Source organism: Cryptomeria japonica, unplaced genomic scaffold, assembly GCF_030272615.1.
Source record: "Cryptomeria japonica unplaced genomic scaffold, Sugi_1.0 HiC_scaffold_80, whole genome shotgun sequence".
Classification (NCBI taxonomy): domain Eukaryota; kingdom Viridiplantae; phylum Streptophyta; class Pinopsida; order Cupressales; family Cupressaceae; genus Cryptomeria; species Cryptomeria japonica.
This window is the reverse complement of record NW_026728902.1, coordinates 337,501-351,978: the sequence shown is the minus strand read 5'-3', so window position 1 is coordinate 351,978 and position 14,478 is coordinate 337,501. Positions and strand designations below refer to the sequence as shown.

At 63.2% G+C, this 14,478-nt stretch overlaps 3 non-coding genes across 3 annotated transcripts; all 3 read left to right on the top strand.

Moving 5' to 3' along the window:
- Positions 1–1,447: 1,447 nt before the first annotated feature.
- Positions 1,448–1,566, top strand: LOC131864243 (5S ribosomal RNA). The gene has a single exon (XR_009363082.1). It is a non-coding gene; the product is annotated as a 5S ribosomal RNA (ribosomal RNA).
- A 5,915-nt stretch (positions 1,567–7,481) lies between these two features.
- Positions 7,482–7,600, top strand: LOC131864242 (5S ribosomal RNA). Its single transcript, XR_009363081.1, has one exon. It is a non-coding gene; the product is annotated as a 5S ribosomal RNA (ribosomal RNA).
- Positions 7,601–13,515: 5,915 nt separating this feature from the next.
- LOC131864241 (5S ribosomal RNA) lies at positions 13,516–13,634 on the top strand. Its single transcript, XR_009363080.1, has one exon. It is a non-coding gene; the product is annotated as a 5S ribosomal RNA (ribosomal RNA).
- The last annotated feature ends 844 nt before the right edge of the window (positions 13,635–14,478 follow it).

Here is a 14,478-nt window from a genome sequence, read left to right as displayed (position 1 = left end):
GGAGCGCTCCCGGGTTCGCACCAGCATTGCGCACCTTTGATGCGCTGCCTTCACTAATTTCCAGAAAAGGCAAAAAAAAAAAAAAAACGAGATTTTAAAATTTCCGTTTTGAAAGATAGTGAAAAAAACGGAACGCGGGTGCCATCTTGAGCCCGCCCTGGTGTGCAGCCCAGGCAAGTTGTGCGCACCAAGGCACCCACCCTGGCCAAGGTGGGTCACGGGGTGGGTCCTAGGGTGGGTAACGGGGTGGGTACTAAGGTGCGTGCCAAGGTGGGTCATGGGGTGGGTGCCAAGGTGGGCACCAGGGTGGGTGTGCACCAACCCTAGCCAGGGTAGGTCACGGGGTGGTTGTCGGGGTGGGCGTCAAGGAGCCAAGGTGGGTGGCAAGTAGCCAAGTTGCGTGCCAAGGTGGGTGTCGGGGTGGGTGCCAAGGATCCAAGGTGGGTGCCAAGGAACCAAGGTGGGTGTCTGGGTGGGTGCCGAGGTGGGAGCCAGGGTGGGTCCCAAGGTGAGTGCAAAGGTGGGTGCCAGGGTCAAGGTGAGTGCCAATGTGGGTTCCAAGGTGCCAGGGTCAGGGTGAGTGCCAATGTGGGTTCAAAGGTGCTAAGTTGGGTGCGAGGTTGGGTGCGAGGGTGGGTGGGTGCCAAGGTGTGCTAGGTGGAAGCCCGGGTGGGTCGGCATCCCATGGGTGTCGAGTTGGGTGCCTGATGGGTGCTTCTTGTCAAGTTTTAGTCGTCGGGACTCATTTCGAGCCTTAGAGGTCGTTTCTTGTCCGGTTGCCCTGTCTTCGACCTGGGAACCCAATTTTGGTCCTCGGGTCCCATTTTTTTTTGTCTCGCATCCCACTTTTGGCCTGTGGCCTTTTCGGGGTCGATTCTCGTTTTGGGCATCAGAGCATGTTTCTTCTCCTAAAACCCAATATTTGTTTATTAAGTCTCGGAACACATTTTTGTTCTCGTGGACCCATCATGGGTCTTGGAACGCATTTGTGGTCCTTGGGTCCCATTTTGCATCCCGAAACTTGTGTTTTGGTGCTTGATCCCTATTTTGGGTGCCCACCTTGCACCAAGTGCGCACCCGGGGCAAACCGAGCGCCTTGGTGCACCGGGGCAAGATCGAGCGTGCACCCGAGGCGCCCCGAACATGCACCAAGGTGCACTCGGCCCACATGTGAGCGCAGGTCGTTGCGCCCGAGGTGGTGTGTGGGCACCGCGTTGCAGACGGGACACTGCACGCACACGACGCCCCGTCCAGGTGCACGCACGTAGGCCGGGCCGGGTGCACACCCGACGCCCTAGCAAGGTGCGCGCACCCGGGCAGGGCTCACACTTGGCGAACGGGGCGCACTTCGCGAGGGAGGGTGTGCACCTCGACGGGGGTGGGTGGCCGGGGTGGATTCGCACGTGGGTCGCGGTTTGCTAAGTACACACTGCGACAAGCTCATAACGGGTGCGATCATACCAGCGTTAGTGCACCGGATCCCATCAGAACTCCGCAGTTAAGCGCGCTTGGGCCGGAGTAGTACTGGGATGGGTGACCTCCCGGGAAGTCCCGGTGTTGCACCCTTTTTTAGTTTTTCGCCGGGCGTCGCAATGCTATTTGAATAAACCTTTTGCCCGTTTGCGTTCTCGTCGGGGCCGGGCCGGGCCGGGGTGCGCTGCCCGCACTACCGCGCGCGCGGGGGCGACACCGAGCGCGCACCCGAGGCGCCCCGAGCACACAGGCCACGGTGCAACCCGGGCGTTGTGCGCGCACCCCGGTGCGCCCGAGGTGCTGCGCGCGCACCCAGGTGAAATCGGTGTGCACCTCGGCCAGTGCGCGCTCGGTCGAGTCGCGCACGTTGGCCAAGGTGCACGGTGATGTTTCTTACTCTAAGGTTCCGCACCAGACGCCCGGGACAGGTGAGCGAAGCTGGGCGGGGCCGGGTGCGCGGCCGGGGCAGGTGCACGCAGCTGGAGAGAGCTTTGGAGCACACCAGAGGTGCGCACCTTGGAGCACACTTCGGAGCGCACCAATGATGCGCTCCATTCAAAAGTTTCCTGAAAAGGCAAAAAAAGTTGAGATTATAGAATTTCCCACTTGAGAGATTGTAAAAAAAAAAAATTTAAAATGAAGGAAACGCGGGTGCCAAGGTGTGCGCGCCCGGGTGCGCAGCCCAGCCAAGGTGTGCGCACCAAGGCGCCCACCCTGGCGAAGGTGCACGCAAGGTGCGCACCCGAGGCAAACCGGACAATTAACCCAACTTTCGACTTCGCGTGCACCTGCGCACCTTGGAGCGCACTTCGGAGCGCTCCTTGGTGCGCACCAATCTTGGGCACCTCGGAGTGCACCATGGCGCCCACCAAGGTGCGCACCCGGGGCAAACCGAGCTCCGACTTCGTGCGCACCTTGGAGCGCACGAAAGGTGCGCACCATGGCGCCCACCAAGGTGCGCAGCCCAGCCAAGGCGTGCGCATCAAGGTGCGCACCCTGGCGAAGGTGCGCACCCGGGGCAAACCGAGCTCCGACTTCGTGCGCACCTTGGAGCGCACAAAGGGTGCGCAACCCAGCCAAGGTGTGCGCACCCCGGGCAAACCGAGCTCCGAATCGTGCGCACCTTGGAGCACACTTCGGAGCCCTCCTTGGTGCGCACCGATGTTGCGCACCTCGGAGCGCACCCGGGGAAAACAATGCAATTAACCCGACTTTCGACTTCGTGGGCACCTCGGAGCGCTCTCGGGTTCGCACCTCGGAGCACACCGAGGTGCGCACCTTTGATGCGCTGCCTTCACCAATTTCCAGAAAAGGCAAGAAAACATTGAGAAGGTGTGCGCACCGAGGTGCCCACCCTGGCGAAGGTGCACGCGAGGTGCGCACCCGGGGCAAACCGGGCTCCGACTTCGTGCACGCCATGCTGCGCACCTTGGAGGGCCATGGTGCGCACCTTGGAGCACACTTCGGAGCGCTCAATGGTGCCCAACCCAGCCAAGGTGCCCACCGCGGCGAAGGTGCACGCGAGGTGCGCACCCGGGGCAAACCGGGCTCCGACTTCGTGCACGCCGCACCTTGGAGCACACTTCGGAGCGCTCCTTGGTGCGCACCAGGGCGCGCAACCCAGCCGAGGTGCCCACCCCGGCGAAGGTGCACGCGGGGTGCGCACCCGGGGCAAACCGGGCTCCGACTTCGTGCACGCCATGGTGCCCACCGCGGCGAAGGTGCACGCGAGGTGCGCACCCGGGGCAAACCGGGCTCCGACTTCGTGCACGCCGCACCTTGGAGCACACTTCGGAGCGCTCCTTGGTGCGCACCAGGGCGCGCAACCCAGCCGAGGTGCCCACCCCGGCGAAGGTGCACGCGAGGTGCGCACCCGGGGCAAACCGGGCTCCGACTTCGTGCACGCCATGGTGCCCACCGCGGCGAAGGTGCACGCGAGGTGCGCACCCGGGGCAAACCGGGCTCCGACTTCGTGCACGCCGCACCTTGGAGCACACTTCGGAGCGCTCCTTGGTGCGCACCATGGTGCCCACCAGGGCGCGCAACCCCGCCGAAGGTGCACGCGAGGTGCGCACCCGGGGCAAACCGGGCTCCGACTTCGTGCACGCCGCACCTTGGAGCACACTTCGGAGCGCTCCTTGGTGCGCACCAGGGCGCGCAACCCCGCCGAAGGTGCACGCGAGGTGCGCACCCGGGGCAAACCGGGCTCCGACTTCGTGCACGCCATGGTGCGCACCAGGGTGCCCACCGCGGCGAAGGTGCGCACCCGGGGCAAACCGGGCTCCGACTTCGTGCACGCCGCACCTTGGAGCACACTTCGGAGCGCTCCTTGGTGCGCACCAGGGCGCGCAACCCAGCCGAGGTGCCCACCCCGGCGAAGGTGCACGCGAGGTGCGCACCCGGGGCAAACCGGGCTCCGACTTCGTGCACGCCATGGTGCCCACCGCGGCGAAGGTGCGCACCCGGGGCAAACCGGGCTAGGACTTCGTGCACGCCGCACCTTGGAGCACACTTCGGAGCGCTCCTTGGTGCGCACCATGGTGCCCACCAGGCCGCGCAACCCAGCCAAGGTGTGCGCACCAAGGTGCACGCGAGGTGCGCACCCGGGGCAAACCGGGGTCCGGCTTCGTGCACGCCGCACCTTGGAGCACACATCGGGGCGCTCCCGGGTTCGCACCGGCGTTGCGCACCGTGGTGGGCACCTCGGAGCGCACCGTGGTGGGCACCTCGGAGCACACCAAGGTGGGCAGCGAGGTGCGCACCTTTGATGCGATGCCTTCACTAATTTCCATAAAAGGCAAAAAAAAACGAGATTTTAAAATTTCCGTTTTGAAAGATAGTGAGAAAAAGGGAATGCTGGTGCCATCTTGAGCCCGCCCTGGTGCGCAGCCCAGCCAAGGTGTGCGCACCAAGGTGCCCACCCTGGCGAAGGTGCGCGCCCGGGCAATTAACCCAACTTCCAACTTCGCGCGCGCCAGGGTGGGAGCGCACCCAACAACCGGGCCTGGGAAGAGCCAATGCGAGAAACCCCACCAAACGCTCTGACAAAAAAAGAGGGGGCGCTCCAGTAACCCCGCTTCGGAGCGCACCCTGGGCAAACCCAGCGAGGGTGCCCACCCCGGCCAAGGTGCAGGCGAGGTGCGCACCCGGGGCAAACCGGGCTCCGACAACGTGCACGCCGCACCTTGGAGCACACTTCGTAGCGCTCCCGGGTGCGCACCTCAGAGCACACCAAGGTGGGCAGCGAGGTGCGCACCTTTGATGCGCTGCCTTCACTAATTTCCAGAAAAGGCAAAAAAAAGAGGAGATTTTAAAATTTCCGTTTTGAAAGATAGTGAAAAAAACGGAACGCGGGTGCCATCTTGAGCCCGCCCTGGTGCACAGCCCAGGTAAGGTGCCCACCCTGGCAAAGGTGCGCACCCGGGCAATTAACCCTACTTCCGACTTCGTGCGCGCCAGGGTGGCAACCGGGCCTGGGAAGAGCCAATGCGAGAAACCCCACCAAACGCTCCGACAAAAAAAGAGGCGGCGCTCCAATAACCCCGCTTCGGAGCGCAGCCGGGGCAAACCCAGCCAAGGTGCCCACCCCGACGAAGGTGCACGCGAGGTGCGCACCCGGGGCAAACCGGGCTCCGACAACGTGCACGCAGCACCTTGGAGCACACTTCGAAGCACTCCCGGGTGCCCACCGGCGTTGCGCACCGTGGTGGGCAGCGAGGTGCGCACCTTTGATGCGCTGCCTTCACTAATTTCCAGAAAAGGCAAAAAAAAATGAGATTTTAAAATTTCCGTTTTGAAAGATAGTGAAAAAAATGGAACGCGGGTGCCATCTTGAGCCCGCCCTGGTGCGCAGCCCAGGCAAGGCATGCGCACCAAGGTGCCCACCCGCGGTGCACGCCCGGGGCAAACCGGGCTCCGACTTCGTGCAGGCCGCACCTTGGAGCACACTTCGGAGCGCTCCTTGGTGCGCACCATGGTGCCCACCAGGGCGCACCCGGGGCAAACCGGGCTCCGACTTCGTGCACGCCGCACCTTGGAGCACACATCGGAGCGCTCCCAGGTTCGCACCAGCGTTGCGCACCTTTGATGCGCTGCCTTCACTAATTTCCAGAAAAGGCAAAAAAAAACGATATTTTAAAATTTCCGTTCTGAAAGATAGTGAAAAAAACGGAACGCGGGTGCCATCTTGAGCCCTTCCTGGTGCGCAGCCCAGGCAAGTTGTGCGCACCAAGGTGCCCACCCTGGCGGAGGTGCGCGCCCGGGGCAAACCGGGCTCCGACTTCGTGCACTGCATGGTGCCCACCAAGGCGCGCAACCCAGCCAAGGTGCCCACCGCAGCGAAGGTGCACGCGAGGTGCGCACCCGAGGTGCACACCCGGGGCAAACCGAGCTCCGACTTCGTGCACGCCGCACCTTGGAGCACACTTCAGAGCGCTCCTTGGTGCGCACCAGGGCGCGCAACCCAGCCAAGGTGCTCACCCCGGCGAAGGTGCACGCGAGGTGCGCACCCGGGGCAAGCCGGGCTCGGACTTCGTGCACGCCGCACCTTGGAGCACACATCGGAGCGCTCCCGGGTTCGCACCAGCATTGCGCACCTTTGATGCGCTGCCTTCACTAATTTCCAGAAAAGGCAAAAAAAAAAAAAAAACGAGATTTTAAAATTTCCGTTTTGAAAGATAGTGAAAAAAACGGAACGCGGGTGCCATCTTGAGCCCGCCCTGGTGTGCAGCCCAGGCAAGTTGTGCGCACCAAGGCACCCACCCTGGCCAAGGTGGGTCACGGGGTGGGTCCTAGGGTGGGTAACGGGGTGGGTACTAAGGTGCGTGCCAAGGTGGGTCATGGGGTGGGTGCCAAGGTGGGCACCAGGGTGGGTGTGCACCAACCCTAGCCAGGGTAGGTCACGGGGTGGTTGTCGGGGTGGGCGTCAAGGAGCCAAGGTGGGTGGCAAGTAGCCAAGTTGCGTGCCAAGGTGGGTGTCGGGGTGGGTGCCAAGGATCCAAGGTGGGTGCCAAGGAACCAAGGTGGGTGTCTGGGTGGGTGCCGAGGTGGGAGCCAGGGTGGGTCCCAAGGTGAGTGCAAAGGTGGGTGCCAGGGTCAAGGTGAGTGCCAATGTGGGTTCCAAGGTGCCAGGGTCAGGGTGAGTGCCAATGTGGGTTCAAAGGTGCTAAGTTGGGTGCGAGGTTGGGTGCGAGGGTGGGTGGGTGCCAAGGTGTGCTAGGTGGAAGCCCGGGTGGGTCGGCATCCCATGGGTGTCGAGTTGGGTGCCTGATGGGTGCTTCTTGTCAAGTTTTAGTCGTCGGGACTCATTTCGAGCCTTAGAGGTCGTTTCTTGTCCGGTTGCCCTGTCTTCGACCTGGGAACCCAATTTTGGTCCTCGGGTCCCATTTTTTTTTGTCTCGCATCCCACTTTTGGCCTGTGGCCTTTTCGGGGTCGATTCTCGTTTTGGGCATCAGAGCATGTTTCTTCTCCTAAAACCCAATATTTGTTTATTAAGTCTCGGAACACATTTTTGTTCTCGTGGACCCATCATGGGTCTTGGAACGCATTTGTGGTCCTTGGGTCCCATTTTGCATCCCGAAACTTGTGTTTTGGTGCTTGATCCCTATTTTGGGTGCCCACCTTGCACCAAGTGCGCACCCGGGGCAAACCGAGCGCCTTGGTGCACCGGGGCAAGATCGAGCGTGCACCCGAGGCGCCCCGAACATGCACCAAGGTGCACTCGGCCCACATGTGAGCGCAGGTCGTTGCGCCCGAGGTGGTGTGTGGGCACCGCGTTGCAGACGGGACACTGCACGCACACGACGCCCCGTCCAGGTGCACGCACGTAGGCCGGGCCGGGTGCACACCCGACGCCCTAGCAAGGTGCGCGCACCCGGGCAGGGCTCACACTTGGCGAACGGGGCGCACTTCGCGAGGGAGGGTGTGCACCTCGACGGGGGTGGGTGGCCGGGGTGGATTCGCACGTGGGTCGCGGTTTGCTAAGTACACACTGCGACAAGCTCATAACGGGTGCGATCATACCAGCGTTAGTGCACCGGATCCCATCAGAACTCCGCAGTTAAGCGCGCTTGGGCCGGAGTAGTACTGGGATGGGTGACCTCCCGGGAAGTCCCGGTGTTGCACCCTTTCTTAGTTTTTCGCCGGGCGTCGCAATGCTATTTGAATAAACCTTTTGCCCGTTTGCGTTCTCGTCGGGGCCGGGCCGGGCCGGGGTGCGCTGCCCGCACTACCGCGCGCGCGGGGGCGACACCGAGCGCGCACCCGAGGCGCCCCGAGCACACAGGCCACGGTGCAACCCGGGCGTTGTGCGCGCACCCCGGTGCGCCCGAGGTGCTGCGCGCGCACCCAGGTGAAATCGGTGTGCACCTCGGCCAGTGCGCGCTCGGTCGAGTCGCGCACGTTGGCCAAGGTGCACGGTGATGTTTCTTACTCTAAGGTTCCGCACCAGACGCCCGGGACAGGTGAGCGAAGCTGGGCGGGGCCGGGTGCGCGGCCGGGGCAGGTGCACGCAGCTGGAGAGAGCTTTGGAGCACACCAGAGGTGCGCACCTTGGAGCACACTTCGGAGCGCACCAATGATGCGCTCCATTCAAAAGTTTCCTGAAAAGGCAAAAAAAGTTGAGATTATAGAATTTCCCACTTGAGAGATTGTAAAAAAAAAAAATTTAAAATGAAGGAAACGCGGGTGCCAAGGTGTGCGCGCCCGGGTGCGCAGCCCAGCCAAGGTGTGCGCACCAAGGCGCCCACCCTGGCGAAGGTGCACGCAAGGTGCGCACCCGAGGCAAACCGGACAATTAACCCAACTTTCGACTTCGCGCGCACCTGCGCACCTTGGAGCGCACTTCGGAGCGCTCCTTGGTGCACACCAATCTTGGGCACCTCGGAGTGCACCATGGCGCCCACCAAGGTGCGCACCCGGGGCAAACCGAGCTCCGACTTCGTGCGCACCTTGGAGCGCACGAAAGGTGCGCACCATGGCGCCCACCAAGGTGCGCAGCCCAGCCAAGGCGTGCGCATCAAGGTGCGCACCCTGGCGAAGGTGCGCACCCGGGGCAAACCGAGCTCCGACTTCGTGCGCACCTTGGAGCGCACAAAGGGTGCGCAACCCAGCCAAGGTGTGCGCACCCCGGGCAAACCGAGCTCCGAATCGTGCGCACCTTGGAGCACACTTCGGAGCCCTCCTTGGTGCGCACCGATGTTGCGCACCTCGGAGCGCACCCGGGGAAAACAATGCAATTAACCCGACTTTCGACTTCGTGGGCACCTCGGAGCGCTCTCGGGTTCGCACCTCGGAGCACACCGAGGTGCGCACCTTTGATGCGCTGCCTTCACCAATTTCCAGAAAAGGCAAGAAAACATTGAGAAGGTGTGCGCACCGAGGTGCCCACCCTGGCGAAGGTGCACGCGAGGTGCGCACCCGGGGCAAACCGGGCTCCGACTTCGTGCACGCCATGCTGCGCACCTTGGAGGGCCATGGTGCGCACCTTGGAGCACACTTCGGAGCGCTCAATGGTGCCCAACCCAGCCAAGGTGCCCACCGCGGCGAAGGTGCACGCGAGGTGCGCACCCGGGGCAAACCGGGCTCCGACTTCGTGCACGCCGCACCTTGGAGCACACTTCGGAGCGCTCCTTGGTGCGCACCAGGGCGCGCAACCCAGCCGAGGTGCCCACCCCGGCGAAGGTGCACGCGGGGTGCGCACCCGGGGCAAACCGGGCTCCGACTTCGTGCACGCCATGGTGCCCACCGCGGCGAAGGTGCACGCGAGGTGCGCACCCGGGGCAAACCGGGCTCCGACTTCGTGCACGCCGCACCTTGGAGCACACTTCGGAGCGCTCCTTGGTGCGCACCAGGGCGCGCAACCCAGCCGAGGTGCCCACCCCGGCGAAGGTGCACGCGAGGTGCGCACCCGGGGCAAACCGGGCTCCGACTTCGTGCACGCCATGGTGCCCACCGCGGCGAAGGTGCACGCGAGGTGCGCACCCGGGGCAAACCGGGCTCCGACTTCGTGCACGCCGCACCTTGGAGCACACTTCGGAGCGCTCCTTGGTGCGCACCATGGTGCCCACCAGGGCGCGCAACCCCGCCGAAGGTGCACGCGAGGTGCGCACCCGGGGCAAACCGGGCTCCGACTTCGTGCACGCCGCACCTTGGAGCACACTTCGGAGCGCTCCTTGGTGCGCACCAGGGCGCGCAACCCCGCCGAAGGTGCACGCGAGGTGCGCACCCGGGGCAAACCGGGCTCCGACTTCGTGCACGCCATGGTGCGCACCAGGGTGCCCACCGCGGCGAAGGTGCGCACCCGGGGCAAACCGGGCTCCGACTTCGTGCACGCCGCACCTTGGAGCACACTTCGGAGCGCTCCTTGGTGCGCACCAGGGCGCGCAACCCAGCCGAGGTGCCCACCCCGGCGAAGGTGCACGCGAGGTGCGCACCCGGGGCAAACCGGGCTCCGACTTCGTGCACGCCATGGTGCCCACCGCGGCGAAGGTGCGCACCCGGGGCAAACCGGGCTAGGACTTCGTGCACGCCGCACCTTGGAGCACACTTCGGAGCGCTCCTTGGTGCGCACCATGGTGCCCACCAGGCCGCGCAACCCAGCCAAGGTGTGCGCACCAAGGTGCACGCGAGGTGCGCACCCGGGGCAAACCGGGGTCCGGCTTCGTGCACGCCGCACCTTGGAGCACACATCGGGGCGCTCCCGGGTTCGCACCGGCGTTGCGCACCGTGGTGGGCACCTCGGAGCGCACCGTGGTGGGCACCTCGGAGCACACCAAGGTGGGCAGCGAGGTGCGCACCTTTGATGCGATGCCTTCACTAATTTCCATAAAAGGCAAAAAAAAACGAGATTTTAAAATTTCCGTTTTGAAAGATAGTGAGAAAAAGGGAATGCTGGTGCCATCTTGAGCCCGCCCTGGTGCGCAGCCCAGCCAAGGTGTGCGCACCAAGGTGCCCACCCTGGCGAAGGTGCGCGCCCGGGCAATTAACCCAACTTCCAACTTCGCGCGCGCCAGGGTGGGAGCGCACCCAACAACCGGGCCTGGGAAGAGCCAATGCGAGAAACCCCACCAAACGCTCTGACAAAAAAAGAGGGGGCGCTCCAGTAACCCCGCTTCGGAGCGCACCCTGGGCAAACCCAGCGAGGGTGCCCACCCCGGCCAAGGTGCAGGCGAGGTGCGCACCCGGGGCAAACCGGGCTCCGACAACGTGCACGCCGCACCTTGGAGCACACTTCGTAGCGCTCCCGGGTGCGCACCTCAGAGCACACCAAGGTGGGCAGCGAGGTGCGCACCTTTGATGCGCTGCCTTCACTAATTTCCAGAAAAGGCAAAAAAAAGAGGAGATTTTAAAATTTCCGTTTTGAAAGATAGTGAAAAAAACGGAACGCGGGTGCCATCTTGAGCCCGCCCTGGTGCACAGCCCAGGTAAGGTGCCCACCCTGGCAAAGGTGCGCACCCGGGCAATTAACCCTACTTCCGACTTCGTGCGCGCCAGGGTGGCAACCGGGCCTGGGAAGAGCCAATGCGAGAAACCCCACCAAACGCTCCGACAAAAAAAGAGGCGGCGCTCCAATAACCCCGCTTCGGAGCGCAGCCGGGGCAAACCCAGCCAAGGTGCCCACCCCGACGAAGGTGCACGCGAGGTGCGCACCCGGGGCAAACCGGGCTCCGACAACGTGCACGCAGCACCTTGGAGCACACTTCGAAGCACTCCCGGGTGCCCACCGGCGTTGCGCACCGTGGTGGGCAGCGAGGTGCGCACCTTTGATGCGCTGCCTTCACTAATTTCCAGAAAAGGCAAAAAAAAATGAGATTTTAAAATTTCCGTTTTGAAAGATAGTGAAAAAAACGGAACGCGGGTGCCATCTTGAGCCCGCCCTGGTGCGCAGCCCAGGCAAGGCATGCGCACCAAGGTGCCCACCCGCGGTGCACGCCCGGGGCAAACCGGGCTCCGACTTCGTGCAGGCCGCACCTTGGAGCACACTTCGGAGCGCTCCTTGGTGCGCACCATGGTGCCCACCAGGGCGCACCCGGGGCAAACCGGGCTCCGACTTCGTGCACGCCGCACCTTGGAGCACACATCGGAGCGCTCCCAGGTTCGCACCAGCGTTGCGCACCTTTGATGCGCTGCCTTCACTAATTTCCAGAAAAGGCAAAAAAAAACGATATTTTAAAATTTCCGTTCTGAAAGATAGTGAAAAAAACGGAACGCGGGTGCCATCTTGAGCCCTTCCTGGTGCGCAGCCCAGGCAAGTTGTGCGCACCAAGGTGCCCACCCTGGCGGAGGTGCGCGCCCGGGGCAAACCGGGCTCCGACTTCGTGCACTGCATGGTGCCCACCAAGGCGCGCAACCCAGCCAAGGTGCCCACCGCAGCGAAGGTGCACGCGAGGTGCGCACCCGAGGTGCACACCCGGGGCAAACCGAGCTCCGACTTCGTGCACGCCGCACCTTGGAGCACACTTCAGAGCGCTCCTTGGTGCGCACCAGGGCGCGCAACCCAGCCAAGGTGCTCACCCCGGCGAAGGTGCACGCGAGGTGCGCACCCGGGGCAAGCCGGGCTCGGACTTCGTGCACGCCGCACCTTGGAGCACACATCGGAGCGCTCCCGGGTTCGCACCAGCATTGCGCACCTTTGATGCGCTGCCTTCACTAATTTCCAGAAAAGGCAAAAAAAAAAAAAAAACGAGATTTTAAAATTTCCGTTTTGAAAGATAGTGAAAAAAACGGAACGCGGGTGCCATCTTGAGCCCGCCCTGGTGTGCAGCCCAGGCAAGTTGTGCGCACCAAGGCACCCACCCTGGCCAAGGTGGGTCACGGGGTGGGTCCTAGGGTGGGTAACGGGGTGGGTACTAAGGTGCGTGCCAAGGTGGGTCATGGGGTGGGTGCCAAGGTGGGCACCAGGGTGGGTGTGCACCAACCCTAGCCAGGGTAGGTCACGGGGTGGTTGTCGGGGTGGGCGTCAAGGAGCCAAGGTGGGTGGCAAGTAGCCAAGTTGCGTGCCAAGGTGGGTGTCGGGGTGGGTGCCAAGGATCCAAGGTGGGTGCCAAGGAACCAAGGTGGGTGTCTGGGTGGGTGCCGAGGTGGGAGCCAGGGTGGGTCCCAAGGTGAGTGCAAAGGTGGGTGCCAGGGTCAAGGTGAGTGCCAATGTGGGTTCCAAGGTGCCAGGGTCAGGGTGAGTGCCAATGTGGGTTCAAAGGTGCTAAGTTGGGTGCGAGGTTGGGTGCGAGGGTGGGTGGGTGCCAAGGTGTGCTAGGTGGAAGCCCGGGTGGGTCGGCATCCCATGGGTGTCGAGTTGGGTGCCTGATGGGTGCTTCTTGTCAAGTTTTAGTCGTCGGGACTCATTTCGAGCCTTAGAGGTCGTTTCTTGTCCGGTTGCCCTGTCTTCGACCTGGGAACCCAATTTTGGTCCTCGGGTCCCATTTTTTTTTGTCTCGCATCCCACTTTTGGCCTGTGGCCTTTTCGGGGTCGATTCTCGTTTTGGGCATCAGAGCATGTTTCTTCTCCTAAAACCCAATATTTGTTTATTAAGTCTCGGAACACATTTTTGTTCTCGTGGACCCATCATGGGTCTTGGAACGCATTTGTGGTCCTTGGGTCCCATTTTGCATCCCGAAACTTGTGTTTTGGTGCTTGATCCCTATTTTGGGTGCCCACCTTGCACCAAGTGCGCACCCGGGGCAAACCGAGCGCCTTGGTGCACCGGGGCAAGATCGAGCGTGCACCCGAGGCGCCCCGAACATGCACCAAGGTGCACTCGGCCCACATGTGAGCGCAGGTCGTTGCGCCCGAGGTGGTGTGTGGGCACCGCGTTGCAGACGGGACACTGCACGCACACGACGCCCCGTCCAGGTGCACGCACGTAGGCCGGGCCGGGTGCACACCCGACGCCCTAGCAAGGTGCGCGCACCCGGGCAGGGCTCACACTTGGCGAACGGGGCGCACTTCGCGAGGGAGGGTGTGCACCTCGACGGGGGTGGGTGGCCGGGGTGGATTCGCACGTGGGTCGCGGTTTGCTAAGTACACACTGCGACAAGCTCATAACGGGTGCGATCATACCAGCGTTAGTGCACCGGATCCCATCAGAACTCCGCAGTTAAGCGCGCTTGGGCCGGAGTAGTACTGGGATGGGTGACCTCCCGGGAAGTCCCGGTGTTGCACCCTTTTTTAGTTTTTCGCCGGGCGTCGCAATGCTATTTGAATAAACCTTTTGCCCGTTTGCGTTCTCGTCGGGGCCGGGCCGGGCCGGGGTGCGCTGCTCGCACTACCGCGCGCGCGGGGGGCGACACCGAGCGCGCACCCGAGGCGCCCCGAGCACACAGGCCACGGTGCAACCCGGGCGTTGTGCGCGCACCCCGGTGCGCCCGAGGTGCTGCGCGCGCACCCAGGTGAAATCGGTGTGCACCTCGGCCAGTGCGCGCTCGGTCGAGTCGCGCACGTTGGCCAAGGTGCACGGTGATGTTTCTTACTCTAAGGTTCCGCACCAGACGCCCGGGACAGGTGAGCGAAGCTGGGCGGGGCCGGGTGCGCGGCCGGGGCAGGTGCACGCAGCTAGAGAGAGCTTTGGAGCACACCAGAGGTGCGCACCTTGGAGCACACTTCGGAGCGCACCAATGATGCGCTCCATTCAAAAGTTTCCTGAAAAGGCAAAAAAAGTTGAGATTATAGAATTTCCCACTTGAGAGATTGTAAAAAAAAAAAATTTAAAATGAAGGAAACGCGGGTGCCAAGGTGTGCGCGCCCGGGTGCGCAGCCCAGCCAAGGTGTGCGCACCAAGGCGCCCACCCTGGCGAAGGTGCACGCAAGGTGCGCACCCGAGGCAAACCGGACAATTAACCCAACTTTCGACTTCGCGCGCACCTGCGCACCTTGGAGCGCACTTCGGAGCGCTCCTTGGTGCGCACCAATCTTGGGCACCTCGGAGTGCACCATGGCGCCCACCAAGGTGCGCACCCGGGGCAAACCGAGCTCCGACTTCGTGCGCACCTTGGAGCGCACGAAAGGTGCG